Genomic DNA, 14898 nt, shown 5'->3' with positions numbered 1-14898 from the left:
TTCTACCTTCTTCAAGCAGAGTTCTACATGGGCACCCAAGGTTGCCACCCAGGCTATGGCCACTCTCTCCCGCTAGCCCGTTGCCCCCACCCCACAGATCTCTCCCGAGGGATGGTTGGATTACAGCCATCCAGATATGCTACACTCTCAACCTACGGTAGCTCATTCACACACACACAGTGTTGCCTGAGAAGAGGGTAGGGCCCTTGCCCTTCATGGCAGACGCTCTGCCTCAGTCAGCCATATTATATCTCCCCAGAGTACAGAGTGTCCTCCCAGAGTGCAGGACACGGAATAACGGGCTCGAGTAAAAGGAAGCCAGATTCCAGCTGGACATCAGGAAAAACTTCCTGACTGTTAAGAGCAGTACAACAATGGAATCAGTTGCCTGGTGAGGTTGTGGGCTCTCCCACACTAGAGGCCTTCAAGAGGCAGCTAGACAACCATCTGTCAGGGATGCTTAAGGGGTGGATTCCTGCATTGAGCAGGGGGTTGAACTCAATGGCCTTGTACGCGCCTTCCAACTCTACTATTCCATGATTCTATGATTCCCAATGGCTGGCTCAGGACGTAGCGAGGATGGTCCTGTGGGGACAGCAGTCCAGCAGGCAGAAGTCCAAGGCAGAGTTGCTAGTGGGGGCAGCAGCAGCAGCGGCAGGCACCCCCTTCTCTCCTGGAGGATGGGCCTCTTCTTTCCTCAGGTACTCTCAGCCAGGAGGGAGAGGGATCGAGAGGGCAAGGGGTGAGCCCCATTGCTGCAGGCATCAGGCCGCAATAACTGGACCTGATCCCACAAAACCGGGCACATGGGAGCATCAGACCCCTCAGCTGGAGCTGAATAACAACAGTGTGGCACAGTGACTAGAGTGTTGGGCTGGGAGTCGGGAGATCCGGGTTCTAGTCCCCACTTGGCCATGGAAACCCACAGGCTGACTTTGGGCCAGTCACAGGCTCTCAGCCCAACCCACCTCACAGGGTTGTTGTTGTGAGGATAGAAAGAAGAGGACGATTATATACACCACCTTCGTTTCCTTTGAGGAAAAAAGGTGGGGTATAAATGCAATCAATCAATCAACAGCGTCAAGCTTGCTGTGGGGATAAGCAATTTTGTCCTCAAAGTTGATGCAAACAGGTCACAGCAGGTCCTCAACAGGGCCAGGGCCCCATTGGCTGCGGAGGGTGAAAACACCCCATGGACCCCACTGGACAGTTACTCAAACTCACAACCTAGGCAGCAAAATAAGCCTTCTTTGCTGCCCGCACTGCCACGCAATAGGCGCGGTCATGCGCTCTAGGGTGTGCTCGGTCACCTTTGCTTGGAGTCTTACGCCATTTGCACTCTAGCCAACATCCAGCCTATTTCACTGACTGCAGCTCCCCAGTATGCCAAGGAGCAGAGCTGGCTCTACAGGGCTGGAGACAGCCCTCAGGGGCAATTACGTCGGTGGCCCGCCACATCTCACTGTCCCACAGAGAGGCCTCAGATGGATCACCAGCTCTCTCCTGAACGGATCATTTGATGTGAGGCAAGGTGCAAACTCAAGATTGAATTGTAATCCTGTAAATACTTTCATGGCTTCTTTGTGTGAATTCTTTGATGTTGCTGAAGGTGTGCGCTGCGAGCAAAGCCCTTTTGACACTCTAGGCATTAATAATGCTTCTCTCCCATGTGAATTCTTTTATGTGTCTGATAATGATCGCTCCGACTGAAGGTCTTCCCGCACTCGAAGCATTTATAGGGCTTCTCGCCTGTGTGAGTGCTTTGATGTCGATTTCGGTTTATCCTGCGAGCAAAGCCCTTTCCGCACTCTAAGCATTCATAGGGCTTCTCCCCAGTGTGAATTATTTGATGTTGCTTAAGCTGGCTGCTCTGACAGAAGCTCTTCCCGCACTCTAGGCATTCATAGGGCTTCTCGCCAGTGTGAATTCTTTGATGTTGCTTTAGTTCTCCACTCCTAACAAACCTCTTTCCACACTCCAGGCATTCATAGGGCTTCTTGCCTGTGTGAGTGCTTCGATGTCGATTTTGGTCTACACTGCGAGCAAAGCTTTTTCCGCACTCTAAGCATTCATAGGGCTTCTCGCCCGTGTGAATTCTTTGATGTATCTTAAGATGACTGCTCTGATAGAAGCTCTTTCCACACTCTAAGCATTTATAGGGCTTCTCGCCTGTATGAATTCTTTGATGTTCCTTAAGGTGTGTACTCTGAGAAAAGCTCTTTCCACACTCTAGGCATTCATAGGGTTTCTCCCCTGTGTGAATTCTTTGATGTTGCTTTAGTTTTGCACTGTTAACAAAGCCCTTTCTGCAGTCTAGGCATTCATAGGGTTTCTCCCCACTGTGACTTCTTTGATGCCGTTTAAGGCTTGAGCTATAGGTGAAATTTTCCCCACAATCAGAGCATTTGTAGGGCCTCTCCCCAGCGTGAATTCTTTGATGGTACTTTAGTTTTGCACAGTTAACAAACCTCTTTCCGCACTGTAGGCATTCATAGGGTTTCTCCCCTGTGTGATTCCTTTGATGTTGCTTAAGGGTCGTGCTGCGAGCAAAGCTCTTCCCACATTCATAACATTTATAGGGCTTCTCCCCTGTGTGAATTCTTTGGTGTTGCTTAAGGGTTGTGCTGTGAGCAAAGCTCTTTCCACATTCATAACATTTATAGGGCTTCTCCCCTGTGTGAATACTTTTATGTTGCTTAAAGGTCGCGCTGTGAGCAAAGCTCTTCCCGCATTCTAAGCATTTATAGGGCTTCTCCCCAGTGTGAATTCTTTGATGCAATTTAAGGCTTAAGTTCCAGCTGAAATCTTTCCCACACTCAGAGCATTTGTAGTACTTCTCCCCAGTGTGAACTATTTGATGCTGCTTAAGGTTTGTGCTCTGAGCAAAGCTTTTTCCACACTCTAAGCATTTATAGGGCTTTTCCCCAGTGTGAATTCTTTGATGCCACTTAAGCTGTGTGCTGTGAGCAAAGCTCCTTCCGCACTCTAAGCATTTATAGGACTTCTCCCTGGAGTAAATTCTTTGATGTTCTTTAAGGACTGAGCTGTAAGCAAAGCTCTTTCCGCACACTACGCATTTATAGGGCTTCTCCCCAGTGTGAATTCTTTCATGCTGCTTAAGGCTTAAGCTGTAGGTGAAATCTTTCCCACATTCAAAACATTTATAGGGCTTCGCCCCGGTGTGAATTCTTTTATGCAACTTAAGTTTTGAGTTGTAACTGAATTGTTTTTCACACTCTAAGCATTGAACCCTTTGATATTTGCTAAGACTTATCTTCTGGGTCTTTATAATCTGGGAGCTTCTCCTCTGTGTCTCTCTATTGTGAATGTTCCTTTTCCTTGGTGCTTCTAGTATTGGAGTTTCACGGAAGTCTGACCCTTCAAAAGAAATGGATTTGATTTCCATTTTCCTTCTCTGGTCTGCGCCATTTTCCTTGCTCTGCCTGCACTCACCTGAAAGAATATAAAAAAAAGAAATCTTCCTGAAATGAGGGAACAAACGAAATAGTTTTCTGATTGGATTAACAGGATAAAAAAATATTTGGTAGGATAGTCAGAACCTTCCAAACACATTAAATATCCCCTGATGTTCAACAGAATTGAGAGTGACATACAACATTTTCATTGATAATATGTCATAGCACTTACAAAGTAGCTCAAACAATAAATGAACAACATAAAATACTGTAAATGCAAAAGGCACTTAAAATCTGCCGTTTTGTCCTAGCTGGTTATTTAACTGGGAACTGGAATGTGGGAATTCAACCCTAATAGTTATTTTCAATGTCCAGTTATATCTTAAAGTGAAAAGCAAGCAGTCCACAGCTGTCTTCTGAATATGCATTACTCTCCTCTCCTCCATGATAATATCCGTACCGTCTTCGACATTATACAGGTGCAATTATGGCAGCCAAGTAAGATTGGTTGGCAGCCATCACTCCCACAGAATAAGTCCATCAATCGCCTTTTATCAGTGTTTTGTCAGGTCTTCGGAGTGTTTTCCTCCAGGTGTATTTTAGCCGTCAAACCAATTGTTTCATTCCCTTCAGCTCTTAAGAAAAATGTGAAGATGGCAAAGCTTTTCAATTCGTGGAAGTGTATTTTGGAGCAATGAAATCGAGAGCCCAAGGCCTGAAAAGGACACTGCAGGAAACTCCCCCAGCAAGCGCAGGGAACCCTCTGGATTCATTAGCCTCCAGGGCCTGGTCATCCCATGTGATCCTCCTGCCTTGTGGAGGTTACAGGACTTGATCATCACACCACGGAAAATGTTTGTTTTCATGGTTGAGCTTCGCAAACCTGATCAAGAGGGCTTGAAATTGACTTCAGAGGTTGTGGGTTCTCCATCTCTGGAGGTTTTTAAGAAGAGTCTCAACAGCTTCCTCTCATGGCGGGGGGGGGGGGGGTTAATGGATTTCCCTACACATTTCAGAGGGTCAGACTAGATGATCCTTGTGATACCTACCAACTCTCCAATACTATGACTTATGAGGAAGGGATATCCAAAGTCCAGGATTACCTATGGAGCCACATATTGGGGACGAGAACACAAGGGTCAAAGGAGAAGGAAAGAGAGTTGGAGGTAGAGCCCTGTAATTTCTAAGTGAAGAGAGCAGGGAAAACGAGTAAGGATAACACCTGTGGCCTCCGATGTCCACATATTTATTTATTACATTTTTATACCGCCCAATAGCCAAAGCGCTCTGGGCGATTCACAAAAATTAAAACCATAATAAAACAACCAACAGGTTAAAAGCACAAATACAAAATACAGTATAAAAAGCACAACCACGATAAAAACCATGCAGCAAAATTGATATAAAATTAAAATACAGAGTTAAAACAGTAAAATTTAAATTTAAGTTAAAATTCAGTGTTAAAATACTGAGAGAAAAAAAGGTCTTCAGCTGGCGACGAAAAGAGTACAGTGTAGGCGCCAGGCGGACCTCTCTGGGGAGCTCATTCCACAACCGGGGTGCCACAGTGGAGAAAGCCCTCCACCTAGTAGCCACCTGCCTCACTTCCTTTGGCAGGGGCTCATGGAGAAGGGCCCCTGTAGATGATCTTAAGGCCTGGGCAGGTACATATGGGAGGTGGCGTTCCTTCAAATAACCTGGCCCCAAACCGTTTAGGGCAGTGGTTCCCAAACTTTTTCAGGTCACCGCTCCCTTGGTTCCACAAACTCATGCCCAGCGCCCCCCTACCCTACACTATAAAAATCATTATTCAGAATAGTGGTTTTCAACAACCCACCAAGGAAGATAATAACAATAAAATACAAAACAGTAACAATTAATTGAATACTTTATTCAAAATCCAATTGGTGTGCCCTGCCATGCTGGCTGCAAACAGAGGCATTTGCTCTCTTTTCCCTCCCTCCCTCGGCAAGCCTGGGGCGGTTGCTTCTCATTTAGAGGGGATTCTATGAGTTGAAGGACTTTTTTCTGTCTAAACATGCATAAAATTGTCCCTTTAACTAGCATGAACACAGGAATCAAATAGGATTTCCTTTTTCAGTGGAACACACTTAGGAGTAAGCACCATTTTGTTATAGGAAAGGATAATGTATTTTAATTAAAATTTTAAAATAATTATCTGCCACCTGGTACAGAGTTTTCCTATGGAAAATCTGGCTGGGACTGAAGTAGAGGGGCACTAATTTTACTGTACTTATTGTCTTTAAATATGGTTAAATATCCCACAGTTACCTTGCTATTCTATTTCTATAATTCATTTTCTCCTGTCTTTTCTTCACCCTCTCTTCGTTTTCAGGCTGAATCCTATGCACATTTACCTCAGAGTAAGTTCTATTGATCTCAGTGGGACTTACTTCTGAGTAGACATACTTAGGATTGTGCTGCAGCTCTGTTTTTATGGTGACACAAGATACACACATACCATGTTTACCAAAAGAACGCTTGAAAAAAGGGGGTTGGACACCCTGAAATAAGCAAGGGCAGATAGGAATGGTTTCAGCAAGCATTCTGGAAAAAGGTGCTGCTGAATCTTCTTTAGCCAGGAAGGACCTGGGGAATTGCAATTCTCTCTCCCTCCCCCTTTTCTTTTCTCTCCCAATCCTGTTGTAGTCCAGATTTTTTGGGGGGTGGGAGCACACACACAGACACACAGCATCTCTCTCTCTCTCTCTCTCTCTCTCTCTCCAACCCCCTCTCCCCCCAAGCCTCACAATAGCTGCCGGGCTGATTACGACAGGAGGGCAGCAGCTCAGAGGGGAGATGGCCCCAATCTGCAACTCCTGACAGGGGAAGGGAGCCTGGTGATACCTTGCAGCAGCACAAGCAGTCCTGCTCCCCACCCAGCCTGCCGTCTGACTGCTGTTCTTGGCAGTTGCTCTGCCGCCCGTCGTCCTCCACATGCTCCTTCCTCTCCGCCACATGGCTGCTGCTCCCGCCTTGTGCAGCAACTATCGCGAGAGGTCTGCCGGGGCAGCTTGTAGGAGGGAGCAGCTCTGGCCGAGGGAGGGAGCGGGCGGGTGGTGGTGGCAGTGGCTCCAGCAGGAAAGAAGCCCTGGGCCCTCCTAGGCAGGAGAAGAGTGGGCAGAGCAGCTGAATTCGCCGCTGTTTCCTGCTCTGCTGCCTCCTGTGAGCGCTTCCCCTACTTCTGGTGGGGCCACTGTGGGCTTGAAATAGGAGGAGAGAGAGGCCGCGTGAGTGAGAAAGTCCTTCCTGAGCAGGAGCGGTGTGGGGAGAGCAGCTGAATTTGCCGCTCTTTCCTGCTCGGTCCCTGGGTTTTAGGACCTTCTGGAGAGACCACCTCGAGTGCCCCCCTGCCGCCCCTTTGCCTGTTAGCGCCCCCTGCCAGCGCCCCCCTGCCGTCCTTTTGCCTCTTAATGCCCCCCTATGCATTCCCACCGCCCCCAAGGGGGCAATACCGCCCACTTTGGGAACTACTGGTTTAGGGTTTTGTATGTTAGTACCAGCACTTTGGATCGGGCCTGAACCTGGACTGGCAGCCAATGAAGTTGTAAAAGGACTGGCGTAATGTGATCTCGCTGGCCAGTCCCTGTTAGTAAACAGGCTGCCCTGTTTTGTACCAGCTGAAGCTTCCAGACCATTTTCAAAGGCAGCCCCACGTATAACGCATTGCAGTAATCCAAACGAGAGGTTATCAGAGCATGGATAACTGTAGCTAGGCTATCTCTGTCCAGATAAGGGCGTAGTTGGTATATCAACCTAAGCTGATATAAGAACCCACGGATCATGGGAGAAAACAGGATAAACTTGAAATCCGAATATACAGTAGAACTGCAACAGCAAAGAGAAGCACAAGAGGCGGAAGAGGAACAGATAAGGGATAAGACTCACGATAGGAATACAGCCATTGAAAGGGGAAGGTGAGTATTGTTATATGTCGGGAAGGTATAGACCTGTAGGGAAATTCTGAGAATGGACGCCCTGTCGAAATCAAGCAGGTAAAGATGGAGTGAGAAACAAGACTGTTATGGGTGTGGGAGTCTTGTCCAAACCACCCAGACAGTCAGAAGACATGGATGGTGCTTTCCTGGAAAAGACGATACAAAGTTCACATAGGCGTCATGGTAGTTATGGAGAATTCCAGCTATCCCGGCGTCTTCTGCTAGTCTAACTCTCAGGTAGGTCAAAGAAACAACAGGCGGATCTGCTGTCCTGGAGTTAATCATGAATAATAAGGAAGAATGGTAGAAACTTTGGGAGAAAGAGACCATATCATCTTTGAATCCATGGCAGCGGAGGCTCTGAAAATGAAGCTTCATTGGCATTGACACTGGACCTTAAGAAAGCCAACTTCAGAGGAAGCTTGAGGCATATCCCATAGGTAGGAAATAGGAAAAAAAACAGAGTTCAAGAAGGATGGGATATTCCGAAGACTTTAGTTTTGAGAGCGAAAGCACAAACTCTTCCCAGGAAAAGCTAAAAATGGGGGACATTGAAAGATTCCTGTTTGGCTGCCCTGGGAGATCTCTGATTAGCTGGGACAACCCCATCATGAACGCCCTGGAGATTGTGCAGAACAATTTTCTCCGAAAACTCCACTGTCTCCCACCTAGAACCCCTGCCACTTTTTTGTTTACTGAATCTGGATGGCCATCCATTAGGACAAGAGTAGAGTGTGCTCAATTGAAATATTGTAAACAAATTGTCACCTTGCCAAATGAACATCTTGCAGCTATGTGTTTCCTGGGAATGAACAAAAATTGTTATTGGACGGCCATACTCCAAAAGCTCCTGCATAGCTATTACTTTCCTGAGCTGAAGCCCGTCCTAGACATGGATAAGAAGCAACCAAGGGATTGGCTATTTTGGATAGATTCAGGAGGGATCTGCAACTAATTAAAACCTCTAAATTCTCCCAGTGGTTCCCTCTTTTGAAAGTGGAACACTTCAGAGCCAGCTATTTGTCCAAACTGAGGCCTCTTTCCCTAAGAAATGCTTTTATTGAACTGAGATTCCAAGTGATGCCAACTGCAGTTCTGGATGGACGCTATCCCAAGGTGCCATTTGAATGCAGACTCTGCATCTGCGGCCAACATCAGGTGGAGGAGATTGTTCATGACATGTTAATTTGCCCTCTGTGTGGGGACCCAAGAGAGAGATTCCAGAAACCCTTGTTAACACATGGATATAGGAATGCCCTTGCAGAAATGGTTCTTTTTCGCCTGAGTGATGCCGACAGTTAAGGTGGCTTCTCTACGACAAGAGTCATATTCAAAACAAAGTCTTAGAGGCACCTTTAACTCCTCACTTCTTACAGTTTTCTCAACCAGTAGAATCTTTCGACTTTTTCGCTGTGGAACATGTTACAAGCAGACCACTTCAATGCATTAATGTCAATGAGGCTTTGCTAAAGAGACGGGCTTTTTGGACCTATAAGTTGAAGTCCCTTATTCCTACAGGACTGAATGGAAAAAAAAATCTTTCTGGGTTCCTGTAGCTCTGTCACTTTAATCTACCGTATTTCTTCGATTGTAAGACGCCATCGATTGTAAGACGCACACTTTCAGTACCACCAACAGAAAAAAAAAAGCTTTGATTCTAAGAATAATAATCGCACCCGTGATTCTAAGACGCACCCCGTGTTTAGAGATGTTTATATGGGGGGAAAACTGTGTCTTAGAATCTAAGAAATATGGTAGTTCCTTCACCGTGTTTTCAACTCTGTTTTGATTAAGGCCTTAATTATCCTTATGTTATCTATCCTCCTATCATTATTACCTTCTAATGGGCGATTATCGCTTATAAACACACTATATAATGAGGGAGTTTCTCACATTACTTGTGTCTCCTTCCCAGAGGTTTAATTTATTTATTTATTTATTTATTTAATTTTAGTACCACCCAATAGCCAAAGCTCTCTGGGCAGTTCACAACTACAGACTTTCGCTATCATTATAAGGCAGTACCAGAAGGTATTTACACATCTCCTTCCTGTATATATATATCTTTATAATTGTATTACTTTAGAATTCTAACTAAATATAAAACAGAAATGCTTACTCAAGTATTCTTGTTATTACAGATGAGATTCTATTCAGGAATACTCAGAGATAGATAACTTTGATTCAGGAAGGTCATTATCCATAGCATTTGGCCACTATTATGAATTAACTTTCTGTATTTGTCTTACAAAGTTATCAACATGTATTGTTTTCTACCTGCCACAGTGTTTTGTCTACCATGGGAGTCAGTGTCTCTAAAATTTATAACGAGCCTGTGACCTATACCCGACGAAACTGCTTTTCAGAAAATCATAGAATCATAGAATAGCAGAGTTGGAAGGGGCCTACAAGGCCATCGAGTCCAACCCCTGCTCAATGTAGGAATCCACCCTAAAGCATCCCTGACAGATGGTTGTCCAGCTGCCTCTTGAAGGCCTCTAGTGTGGGAGAGCCCACAACCTCCCTAGGTAACTGGTTCCAATGTCGTACTGCTCTAACAGTCAGGAAGTTTTTCCTGATGTCCAGCTGGAATCTGGCTTCCTTTAACTTGAGCCCGTTATTCCGTGTCCTGCACTCTGGGAGGACCGAGAAGAGATCCTGGCCCTCCGCTGTGTGACAACCTTTTAAGTATGTTGCAATTTTGATTACTGATGAAGTTTGGAAACCGCATATTATCCAGAATTACCACCAAGTTATAATTAATGGAAACTTTCTACGTTTTCTCCTGTCTACAATTGCAGAGTCATAATTTATGAAAGCCTTCTGTTTTCTTTGGTTACAATTGTTAAGGTTTTTTCAAGAGGCAGCTGGACAACCACCTGTCAGGGATGCTTTAGGGTGGATTCCTCAATTGAGCAGGGGGTTGGACTCGATGGCCTTGTAGGCCCCTTCCAACTCTGCTATTCTATGAACTCATATGTGTGCGCTCTATTCTTGTTATAATAAATGAAAGTTTTACTTCGATTCACAACGAAGTGAATCGGTAAAGGTTCTTTCCAACTGCACACATATTTAACTTGTGGCACTACACTGTGTAAAAAGTCCTAACGTTATGTAAACATCAGATATACAAGCAGATGATTATTGTCTGAGGTGGAATTGAATGTTATTATAACTCACACTGATTTATTAAAGGACTACTGTATTTTCTGGCATATAAGACTACTTTTTAACCCAGGAAAATCTTCTCAAAAGTTGGGGGTCGTCTTATACGCCCAGTATAAGATGACTTTTTAACCCAGGAAAATCTTCTCAAAAGTTGGGGGTCGTCTTATACGCCCAGTCGTCTTATACGCCGGAAAATACGATATTTTTGTTTTGATCTGCCCCATATTGTCTAGCACATTCCACAATAGAAAATGTCCGATACAGCCCTGTTAGCACAGACTGGATAGTACAGACCTAGTGTATACCTACAGGATCCATTCCTTGTTTTTTCCTCCAGTGAGGGCTCCTCCCCTTATTTGTACCAGCAGTTTTGTGACACATAAAGTGGCTTTGTTTGCTCTGGCAGCAAAAAAGATTAGGCAGAGAGAACTAGACAAAATTGCCATAAACTGCCCTGGAGATTCACACTGCTGAGTGAAAGCTCAGTTTTAGTCATGGCAAATTCGAAGTTATCTGTATAATTTTCTACTGTTTGAAATATTTATATTACTGTATATATGTATCAATATTTTCTTTTGATGTATTTGTCATGGCCTTTGGCTAGTACAATAAAGTTTGAACACTCTCTGCTTAATCTGGACTAGAGTAACCCAGGAACAAGGACCAGGCACAGTTGTCCTCAATGACATCCTTATAATGCACTGACACAGAAGGCAAAGAGGGAGCCTTACTCAAAGGAATCCCATTCCTTACCCAGAGAGTCCAGGATCCCACGATTCTCCTCCATGACTTCTTTGTGCAGAGTCCTCTGGCCTGGATCCAGCAGAGCCCACTCCTCCTCCGAGAAATGAATAGACACCTCCTCAAAAGTCACCAGACCCTGAAAGCAGAAGAAGAATTGAGGTTCTCCTTACACATAAGGTTTATTTATTTATTTATTTATTACATTTTTATACCGCCCAATAGCTGAAGCTCTCTGGGTGGTTCACAAAAATCCATGAAGTTGCGATCCATGAAGACCAGGATGGTGAGGTCCTCCTTCTGAATGCCAGAGCTTCGTGAGTGACATTCAAGGCCTTCCTAGCCGCCATCTTGGAGAAGAGCAAAGGCTAAAGGGGCAGGTTCTTCTAGCACCAAAGAGATGTGCAGCGGACAGAGGCCCCCAGGACCCCTCTACCTGCCCAGGCTGTGTAGAAACTGCTTCCACTCCACCACCAAGCGAAGGAGGCCTAGAAGGATCCCCCAGGATCAGTTCACTTTCTCTGCAGATTTTTCCGCTCCCTGCGAGGAAAGCAAAGAAGGAGGGGAGGTAAGTCAACGTTCTTAAACATTTCCGTTTCTATTGTTTTACTGGAATCAATGTTTGTCCACATTACTAAACAACATTTCCTTTTTGAGTATCTAGAGAAAAGGAGTCTCTCTCTAACTGTAAAATCAGGCTCAAGGAGAACATTAAAGCAGCTCATGCACCTCAGGTGGAATCGAAGGAGGGAGACCATTGGGAAATTTGTCCCACTATTCCTTACCAAGAGAGGAGGGTCCTCCATCACCCTCCTGCAAGATCCACCCATCCAGCGGCCTCTGTGTGGTGCCCAGTGGAGCCTTCTCTGCCTCGGGGAAATCTGTGGACGCTTTGGCCAACATCCGCTGCACCTGGAGCAAAAGGTAGGATCCCAGAGAGTGAAGTGGGATTAGGGAAGGAAAGAAATGGGTCAGGTCAAGGCCAAGGGCAGCGGTTCCAAATAGCTTTGAATTTCGGGACTCCTTCTAAAGATGATCTATAGTCCAAACCACGGAGCACATCCTCAGTGGTGTCTTTATCAGGGGAGCACATAAAGATGTGTTCTCTGGGGCTAAGAGTTCAACCCTGGCATAAGCAAAGCACTTGAACACCCTCCAAAACCCAGCCAGGAGGAAAGACAGAACCTCCCAGAAATTCCCTGATAACCCAGCAGTTTGGTGTCCACAAATGCGATTCCTGACCTGTTGGGGGGACTCTGCCACAGGTTGAAGAAGGATTCTCAAATCCATTCACTTCTCCTGCGATCATGAGAACCTAAGAAGAGCTGTTCTTGATCAGAACAAGAGTCCATCTAGTCCAGCATTCTCCCCTCCCCCAACAGTGGCCCATCAGCTGTTGACCACAAACCCACAAGCGGGACATGAGTGCAACAGCACCCATATTCCCCAGCAACTGGTATACAAAGATATACTGGTTATGATACTGGAGATAGGACACAGCCATCTGGACTAGTAGCCATTCATAGCCTTCATCTCTGGGAATTTGTCTAACCCATTTTAAACCATGCAAATGGGTGGCCATCACTGCATCTTGTGGTAGGGAATTGCACATTTTAACTACACACTGTTTGTTTAATTATTCTCTGAGAAGGGTCTGGTCTACACATTAGTGGGGAAGGGTCTTTGGAAATTGGGGCATCCCTTCCTTAGAGTACATGCAAAACAAGTAGAAGGAAGTTTTAAGAACACAGTCCCTGTTAGTCACCAGGATGAAATGCTCTCACCTGCTCTTTGCCCCCTGCCTGGCTCAGGAGGAAGCCTTCTGCCAGGGCCACCGCCTGGGAACTGGTCTCCGCTCCACACTCTCTGACCCAGTTCTCCATCTCTGGGGGCAGGACAGCCAGGAACTGCTCCAGAACCACCAGGTCCAGCATCTGAGCTTTCATGTGCTTTTCTGGCTTCAGCCACTGGCGGCAAAGGTGGTGGAGTTGGCTGCAAACCTCTCGGGGCCCTTCGGCCTCCTGGTAGCAGAAGTCCCTGAAGCGCTGGCGCTCCACGTCTGAGCAGGTGTTGCTCCCAGGCTGGTCCTCCTGCACTCTTCCTTCCCAGGGCTCTGCACTGCTCCCTTCCTGGATGTTTCCTGCTTCAGGGCCAGCAAAGCTTTGCTCTTCCATCTTCACTCTCTTCTCCATCTCCGCTCCCACCAGGACTCAAAAGGTCTCCTTCTTGGCTGCCAATTTCTCTCTTCAGGCAAGGACTGTCCTGTAGGAATTGAAAAGGAGGAGCTGCATGAATTGGATACAGCTGTGGCCAACTTAATACCCAGGACCTGTCTCCGATGGGTCCCTACAAACCTGGACCCACAGGAACCAGGCTCCTGATTGAAAATGAGGTTCTGACTCTGCCCCAATGGGAGAGGAAGTGTAACCAGAGCTGACTTAAGGGTATTGAAAATGCGTGAAAGTTTATTTTAAAAATTAGTGAACACTTTTTCCACTTGTTAAACAAATGAAACATGCCGCATAGAAAGCCTTAAGAGATGAATGGTTTATAAAGAATATAAATGCAAAAGAACATCACGTGTAACAATGAAATGTGAAACATGCAATGTTTACAAAGAAATACAGGTGTGCACTGTGCAAAATACACTACAGTTTAACTCCTGCTAAGGCCTGATAGAAAAAAATGTGAAAAGCATACTAAGCCCAACTAGCAGCATTTGAATTGTTATGTAGCTCAACTTAAATGTCCCCCAATCCAAACTCATTCAATGCAATATAAAACGTATAATTAAACTTTTACAGGAAGGAAAGAGAGCAGGGATGGCGTGGAATTAAAAGGAAGGTCTTTCTCCCCATCCCAGGCAGGGATCTGAAGATCAGGATGTTGCAGACCCAGGGGAAAGTCGGAAGAAGATCTTCTTATAGGGTGACCATATGAAAAGGAGGACAGCGCTCCTGTATCATCAGCAGTTGCATAGAAAAGGGAATTTCAGCAAGGGTTATTTGTATATATGGAGAACCTGGTGAAATTCCCCCGTCATCACAACAGTTAAAGCTGCAGGAGTGATACTAGAGTGACCATATTTAAAAGAGGGCAGGGCACCTGCAGCTTTAACTGTTGTGATGAAGAGCAAATTTCACCTGGTTCCTCATATATACAAAGGACACTTGCTGAAATTTCCTTTTCAATACAACTGTTAAAGATACAGGAGCCCTGTACTCCTTTTCATATGGTCACCCCAGCCTCTTAGAACCCAAGGTGTAGAACGCGGCAAAGCCTAGTTTGGAAAAAGGAATGCAGGTAGAGAGTAGAGAGGGTGTTTTAAAACTGAAAAGGCTAGTGAACCCTGAGTTCAACCAGTGAGTAGAATCATAGAATCATAGAATAGCAGAGTTGGAAGGGGCCTACAAGGCCATCGAGTCCAGCCCCCTGCTCAATGCAGGAATCCACCCTAAAGCATCCCTGACAGAGGGTTGTCCAGCTGCCTCTTGAAGGTCTCTAGTGTGGGAGAGCCCACAACCTCCCTAGTTAACTGATTCCATTGTCATACTGCTCTAACAGTCAGGAAGTTTTTCCTGATGTCCAGCCGGATTCTGGCTTCCTTTAACTTG

General features: G+C 45.7%; 1 pseudogene; it reads right to left on the bottom strand.

The window, feature by feature from the left end:
* Positions 1–1254: 1254 nt before the first annotated feature.
* LOC134396312 (zinc finger protein 420-like) overlaps positions 1255–14898 on the bottom strand; it is a 106054-nt pseudogene continuing 92410 nt past the window's right edge.

The sequence above is a fragment of the Elgaria multicarinata genome, chromosome 3, assembly GCF_023053635.1.
Source record: "Elgaria multicarinata webbii isolate HBS135686 ecotype San Diego chromosome 3, rElgMul1.1.pri, whole genome shotgun sequence".
In the NCBI taxonomy this organism is placed as follows: Eukaryota; Metazoa; Chordata; class Lepidosauria; order Squamata; family Anguidae; genus Elgaria; species Elgaria multicarinata.
This window is presented reverse-complemented; position numbering and strand designations above follow the sequence as displayed.